The sequence below is a fragment of the Eptatretus burgeri genome, chromosome 5 (assembly GCF_056783735.1).
Source record: "Eptatretus burgeri isolate ZD-2024b chromosome 5, Ebu_testis_v1, whole genome shotgun sequence".
Lineage (NCBI taxonomy): Eukaryota > Metazoa > Chordata > Myxini > Myxiniformes > Myxinidae > Eptatretus > Eptatretus burgeri.
In genome coordinates, this window is record NC_140965.1 from 8,997,725 (window position 1) to 9,005,939 (window position 8,215).

The window sequence follows — 8,215 nt, forward strand, 5'->3', positions numbered from 1 at the left end:
ACTTGATGGATGTACCTTGTGCGCTTGATGTGATGCTCATTGAGCGCAGACTGTGCGCGTCCAGATGTCAGGACCTCGGCCTGAGAAAAGATGGTGGCCCACCCCTGAGTCACGCAGCAAGTTGCCTCTCATAAGATGCATCTTGTCTTTGATGTGTAGTGCGCCCATCATAGCAACCATCTTATCTTCTCCCAAAGTGTCGGGGTATTGCCATTGGATGAGTTTGATGAGAGCATACAGTGGCTGATCTGCACCGAGAACACTGGTCTGGCCCAGGTTGAGGAACTTAATGCCCTGCATCGTCAGCTCCATCGCGCGCTTCATTGAAGAGCGGATAGATGCCGATCTCGGCAGGGTGCTTCACCGACTCATCGCTTGCTAGCAACGAGTTGTATCCCTACCAGGTGATGGCATCACCCTCTGCAATCGTGCCTTGCTTCAGCACCCTGGTGATGTGTGCCATCCACGCCTCATCCTTGACCTTGGCACCTCGCACATCATGGGGTGGTCTGACTTCGCTGTCGCCGAGTCTGGGTGCAAAGACATCTGTTTGAGTGAGTTCAACTGGGGTCTGGATCACGTACGAGTCTGATAGCTTTGGAGTTGACATGTCGGAGGGGTCAAGTTTGATGGGAGCCCGCTTCACTCCAGTGTTCTCGTGTGAGAGATGGTTGCTCATGCTCAGGGCATATCCGTGGAACTCATCCAGTGAGAAGTTACCCTGAGCCTTGCTATCTATATTATTCACATCGTGAGTGGTGAAGACATTGAGACGACTGTTGGTGGGTACCACCACCCCATCCTGAGAATGGTGAGAGCACACCGAACGCGCAACCCTGATGTCCTTGCAACAACACACCTCGCTTAACTTCCATGATGCGATTGTATGATACCGAGATGCCCTGTTCGTGGTCAATCCCAATATGTTTTTTTGTCCCGTCCGCGTCCGTGCAGCTTGAGGCCATTATACAGGGAGAAGGGGGTTTCTCGCTCCTTGTTGTAGCGTACTACAGCCGTCTTGACTGCATGGTCCGTTCCCTTATTCGTATTGTAGATAAGTAGTTGTGAAATGTTGCATGCGATCTTCTCCCTTGTATCCAGATTGGATCACCACCGATCTTCTCACGTCCATGAAGAGCCGATGGGCCCCAGAGCACTGTGTTGAAGAAACTCCTCATCTCCTCCTTTACTGGAGCTGTGAGGCAGTTAGGGGGGAAGGAGCCATCGAAAGGTTCTTGACTCTGTAGACAAAACTTGTGCATCATCACGGCAGCCTGCATAAACATAAGTGTGTCCTCTTGACCAATTTGTGACCTTTCTGTCTTGGCAAGCTCATCAGTCACCTTCAATTTGTGAGATATGTAAATATCCTTCCTGCCTTCATTCCCCTTGGAAAACTCATCCCATTCAGGTAGGAAGTTGAGAAGGTGATCCTTGAATCGAGTTGAGTGTTTTTTTTTTTTTATCTCTGCATGGGTGACCTTGCTCACTCATAACCTTTTGATACATCTCGCGTAGTTCTGAGAGCTTGAATAAGGTGGTGTCCGAATGTTCGATAAGGGTTATAATTTGAGCGCAGATGATGGGATCGAACAGCGGAGGTGCGGGACCCACCAAATCGCGTCGCTCGGCAGCATGAGCGGAGTCTCGCAAATGTACATAACACTGATAGTGATAATAGGCATCAGACACTACGGCAACCAGTCTGCCAAGTAAATTAAAGTTCTTGTTGGTCTTTGCCCAACTCTTTAGGTTGGCATCTACGAGATCAGTTACTACCTTGTGGAGCTTGGCCTGGCCCACCCCCTCACAGATTATACAACACATGATATTGGCCCGAGGCTGAAATTCCCCAGATGACCTGAGTTTTTTTTTTTTGGACTTTTCTGAGGGCCAGCTTCTGTGTCTAGCTTCTCTCTCTCCCGTTTGACTCGAGAACTACCACAATAACTCCTGCACGTTTTGTGATACCTAGCCTTATGCGATTTAAGAGTTGCTGCAATACCTGAGCCATCATTCAACTGACTAATTGTGACATTGATACCAGAAGGAAGATTATTGTCATTGAGAGCATTGAAGTCTTTTAGATTTCTCTCAAGTGATACAAGTCCCTCCTCCTTAGGTGTTTGCAAGGCTTGTTCAGTTTTGTCCGATTGACAAAGACAACAGAGTCCCCTGTTCATAATTTCGGTGGAAGACATAGCTTGACACTCATGTATTACTAGTCCATTATAATATTATGTAGACTCGTCAACGCGATGAACTTTCATCTAGGGTGTCTCGTGAGATAGGGTAGACGTCAGCTCCGAATGACATCAGGCACCACTGCCGCTGCTGGAAATGTTGATGATCACAGACTTGGTATTATCTGAAAAATATTCAACGTAAAAAGAAACCAAAAAGGATATGACATACAACTCAAAATTTGTAAACAGTTTAAAAACATAAACTCGATTTCGAATGATCTACCTACACTGAGCTACGTCATTGTCTAATACCAGAAACTTTAATTAACTGCATGCGACATCACCTAACAAAATAGGAAAATTGATTAGCATTTAGGATGTCATGAGACATACACACATCTTGTGGAGAAGATCTCAACTTGTGTGACATACAGCTAATAATGGGAAAGGATTTAGGCTCCTAAATTGAAGTGCAGTCGGCAGATAAAAACAACAAAACAACCAATCAATACCTGGTAGCTATATTTCAAAAGCTAAGAAGAAATTTAAATTGTAGGCTGCACATGGCTGCTACTGGAAGGAAGTGAATGTTTATTATTTTATATCCAGAGAAGTGCAGGAGCAAATATATATATATATATATATATATATATATATATATATATATATATATATATATATATATATATATATATATATATGGGCACTTTCACAGTAAAAGTTGAGTTAAGGTGGTTCGGAACGTCTGTTTATTAAGTGGGTGGGCTATTTTACCATTAACTGGTGTCATCCACTATTTCCCATAATATATGAGTTTACAGGAGCTCGTAAAATAACAGGAACAAATGGCATATTTTGACTTTTCTACCCTAATACTAGTATTTAATGGGTAAATATTTTGAAGTTTTAATATTTTTTTGGATCTGGGATGACGCACCAGAAACACCGGGTTTGACCCCATAATGACCTTTAGGGTGACCTTGAGGGGTGACCTTGACCTCAAATCATTGAAATAAGACCAGTATCAGATTCCCATACCCCGAAAACCCCTAAAACGTGGTATTATTCATGATTCTAGCCCTTTTGGATTTTTTTAAACTAGATTGATCTCTAACCCGAGTGGTGGCCATATTGGATTTGACCAATATGGAGGCACCGGGGGGCGCCCATCTTGGCACCCGTCAAAAATCGAAAAAGTATGGTATGGGCGACATCTGGGCCAAAATTGGTGCTTTTGGAAGAATGTGAACCAAACGGCCCCTTTTATGCCCTAACAGCCCTGACTATGTTCAAAATATGCAAAATTCACCTAAGCGGTTCGGACAAACGAACGGATAATTATTTTTGAATTCTGTTCTCGGATTATACAGTATCTATAGGGTAGTAATGAGATTACCTCGAAAATCCGATTAAACAGGCTTAGGCTTGCAATTTTTACTAGGAAAAATAACGTTCCGGAAGGAATTTCTCTTCCGCCATCATCCGAATAATTTTCCGTTTGCACGAGGACAAAGACGAAGGATAGACCGACAGAATAAGGATAAAGGATAAACCGAATAAAAATGCCTTGTTACGCAAAAATAACCCTTATAATTAACATGTCAAAATTTATTCAACTGAAATGTAATTCCCTTCTCGTTTCATCGAGGATATGGATATCAGAAAGTTTTTCGTGACAGCATCAAGGAGCACATCCCCGACCACTCTCCTGGAGCAATCAAGTTCCCAGAAAGAGGTGGACGATTCAAAGGAGAAGATAGCAGAAAAGGCTGCATGTGCGAGTACTCGGCCTAATTTCCCACATCAGCCTTTTCAACCTCATGATGTCAGTTGTATCCCAGTCCAAATGCTGCCAAACCGAAAGATGAAGTTTCAACAACAGTGGTTCAAAGATTTTCCGTGGCTTCATTTTGATCAGGGCATCGGCGATGTACTCTGTCACACCTGTACGGATGCTCTCGTGAAAAACTTACCGAACTTGCCTGCTGTGCAGAAGACTCATTTGTCTCAAAGGGCTTTTGGAACTGGAAAAAGGCTACAGAAAAATTCAGACAACACGAACGATAAAACACACATAGGCTTGCCTCTGAAAATCGGAAATGTCGCAGAAGTCAACCTGGTGTCCATGTGCAGCTGAGCAGCAAATTGCTAGAAGAGCAAAGATCTGCACGGTCAGCACTTCTGAAGATTATCACCTCACTGCAATATTTAGCCCGACAAGGTTTTGCAATTCGTGGGAAGGATTCCTCTGAAGGGAATTTCAAAATGCTCTTACAGTTGCGGGCCGAGGATGATGTAAACCTCAATACGTGGCTGTCAAGGAAGACGACGTTCACAAGAGGAGTAATTCAGAACGAAATTCTACAGTTGATGAGTCATGCCATCCTCAGAAATATCTTCAGTAATGTGAATGAAATGTCCACTCAGTTCGGACTCGTAACTGATGGAACGCAAGATATTCAGGGTAATGAGCAGGAGTCGGTGTGTGTGCGCTATGTGACGGATTCCTTTGATGTTCAAGAAGATCTCATCGGCCTCTACCAAGTATCGTCAACAACAGGAGTATCACTTTGTAAGATGCTTCAGGATGTCCTAATTCGGTGTCAACTCCCTATTGAACACCTTAGAGCGCAGACTTACGATGGGGGCAAGCAACATGTCCGGAAAGTACAAGGGCTGTCACGCACAGCTAAAAAAAACTCCAACCGCTGGCCAATTATGTTCACTGTGGAGCTCATGTCACCCAACTCATTACATCCGAAGCCCTACAAACTGCACCGTTCATAGGAGATGCCCTTGATTATGTCCAGGTACTCAGCAACATCTACAACAACTTTGGAAAATTCAAGCATCTGTACTTGAATATCCACGCTGACGATGCTGACACTCCTTGCCCGACACACCTGAGGCCAATTTGCCCGACGCGTTGGTTAACTCGTTCTCCTGCCATGAAATCGATATTGGATAACTATGAAGCGGTACTGGATGCCCTTCAACAAGCAAGTGATGACTTTGGTACGAACACGGCATCGTGAGCCAATGGTATTCGAAGCTGTCTTTCATCAGGAAAGTGTGTTCGAGGTCTGTTTGCATCATTGCCCGTTCTCCAATCCCTTGAATACCTCAATAAGGTACTTCAGGGTTAACAAGTTACCGTCTCTGGTATGCTTACTGCTGCAAAGGTAACTGCACAGAATCTCCAATCTCTCCGTACCGACCAGACGTTTAAGGAGGTTTTCGAAGCAGCACAACAGAAGCTCCAACAGTGCCAACTAGATCCAGTGACCCTCCCTCGTAAGAGCAAGCTTCCGAAGAGACTTGATGGAGGCACGCAGGAATACACTGCCAATTCTGCAGAGGAGGTATACAGAGTTGAATTTTTCAAAGTCATCGACAGCGCATCCAAGAACTTGAACGAGTACTTCACATCAACCGACCTCATGGCGTATAGGGACTTGGTTGTAGACATGGTGCTGGAAGTCCGTCGAATGTTCCAACAGGTAGAACGTTTGCTTAAGCCTCTATTGGTTTCCCCAGCAAGTTCATGCGAAACTGAACGGTTATTCAGCGCACTCAGACGTATGAAGACTTGGTTACGTTCCATAATGACCCAACAACGCCTCAACCATCTCATGATCTGTCATGTTCACCGAAATCGTCTGACTGCACTTGACCCCCAAGACATTGCTACAAAGTTTTTAACTGGATCGGCAGAAATGAGGGTTCATATTTTTGGCAAGTTTTAAGGTAAGTTGACCGTACTCGTGTAATATCAATTTGTATGTCAGTTTAGTTTTCAGTTTATGTTTAGTGAATCAGTTCAAGGGTCGTGAGAAGGAGGCTTGATAAACAATTATATATATATATATATATATATATATATATATATATATATATATATATATATATATATATATATATATATATATATTTCTTTGATGACACTTGAAACTTTGAAATGTGTATCATAAATATTTAATTAATTTCGCTCCGTCTGCTTACATTTGATAAAAAGATGATCGATAGATGGTCAGATTAATTTAAGGGATTTGTGTGATCAGAAGGCAGCATGTCAACGAGCGTATAAAACCAAGAATTTGCAAGGGTAGACTTGCTTTGTCCACGCCGGCACGAAGTGGGCTTCTTGGTCTGGACATGCAATGTCCCCCCCCCCACCACTTTTCAAAAGCAATCGACGCCCATGCAAAACAGGTGGTCCTATTTTTCATTCTGGTTGTAACCAATGAACACAGCGATTTTTGAGACAGAGAAGGTCTGAAATTTGTTTCATTCATGATGAACACTGCTGAACAGGATCTCTCCTGGGGCTTGGTCATTGGGCAAATCAGCAAGCTGTTTATTATCGTGAGAAACCTTAATATCAAGGTCTCAAAACCCAAGGCAGGTTCCACTGACATGTTCCCACCTGTTCCCATAATCCACAAAGAAGTCCCATATTCCTCTCTGGCATAGCAGACCACTTAGTGTAAAGTTTAATTTGGGTCTTGCCCCCACCCCCCATATACTGCATCCTTTTGGGCTTCAATTACTGATTTTGGAGTGGGAGGTGTGAACCAAAAACACTCGATAATTAGGTTAAAGGGCCCATTTATATCTGTCATAGACAGAATCATTGCTGCATGACATATGAACTTCCAACTTCAGGTTCTCAATAAATCATCCATCTTTATTGAAGACAGAACGGATGTCTATGTGTTGAGTAAATGACAAATGCAAACAAATTTTGTTCCATGTTTGTTTTTAAAACAAAATCTCAACTCATGGAAAAGGAAAGATACAGAAGGCAGAAAGGAAATCTTGACAGTGGAATAGCTTGGTACCAGGTAGACACACCAAATCAGGTAATCGATGAACAGGGAAAGAGGATGGAGGAGAGGGGAGGAAACAGCAATCTGCCATGATCAGTGTTCTCATTAGGTAGTGTTAATGGGGGTAAAAAAAAGATTTTGAGTCAGGTGAGACCTGACTTAAGATGTTGGAGCATTGCCACCCTGAAGCCCTGGAGGGAAGATTGTGATTGAACAACCTCCAGGAGGCATTTTGTAAACTTCATGGAAGAGGAACAGAATTAGTGGAGGCGAGGATTAAGCCAGGATTTTGGGAGTTTAACCAGGAAGTGGTGATGAAGAATGCATGCATCTTTCAGGAGTTGAAGATGTATGTCAGCAGATCGTGCAGACAAATCCACGTGAGTGATATCTTGAAGTGAAGTGTTGACAATGTTTGTGTGGTGTGCACAGATGCTGTCGTCTATAAAGATAGAAGTTTGGACCTTCCTGGTGGTAAGAGTGATGATTACAGGCGTTAAGATCTCATCCCTGTGTTTGAGTCCGGTCATAGCACTCCTCCGAATGATGAAAAGATGCTCTTCAGCTAACTTGAATACCAACCTATACCATTAGGTGGCTCTACCACACCGATCATGCTGCCTAATGCTGCAATTAAGAAATTACTCCCCACCTCATCTCCAGACTCGAGCAAGTCTATAGCCGAGGAAAGATCGTGATGCATTTTTATTTTTTGTTTGCTTTTTTGTATACACTGTCTAGGCTTGAATAAGAGCCAACACACAGAAACGCACAACAATGGGAGCAGGAGACAAGAGGGGCGGGAAAAGGAAAAAAACAGTGGGGAACAGAGACACGAGGAGATCTGTGGAAGGGAGAGGGATGAGGCGGTGTACATGGGGAAAACAAGATGGACACCACAGGGACTTTTAGGTCCTTACACGACAGGGACTTTCAGGAAGGATAGTTCAGAGGGATAGAAGGACGGTGTGGGGGGGGGGGAGAAGTGGAGAAAATAAGGCCTGATGGTAATAATGAGAAAATACAATAAACACAATCGTGAAGAACGGTCGGCCTCAAGGAAACCCGACATGAAAATACGATGAAAACTCCACAATTAGCATAAGTTTGAGCACAAGATCGAACTAGAAACACACAGTAAACATAGAGATAAGAAACTTACAGCAAAAACGCTAAAAAAACGACCAGAAAAGTTATCTT

The 8,215-nt window shown here is 43.4% G+C and overlaps 1 pseudogene; it reads right to left on the bottom strand.

Moving 5' to 3' along the window:
- Positions 1-397: 397 nt before the first annotated feature.
- LOC147025813 (uncharacterized) lies at positions 398-2,201 on the bottom strand (annotated as a pseudogene).
- Between the last annotated feature and the right edge of the window lie 6,014 nt (positions 2,202-8,215).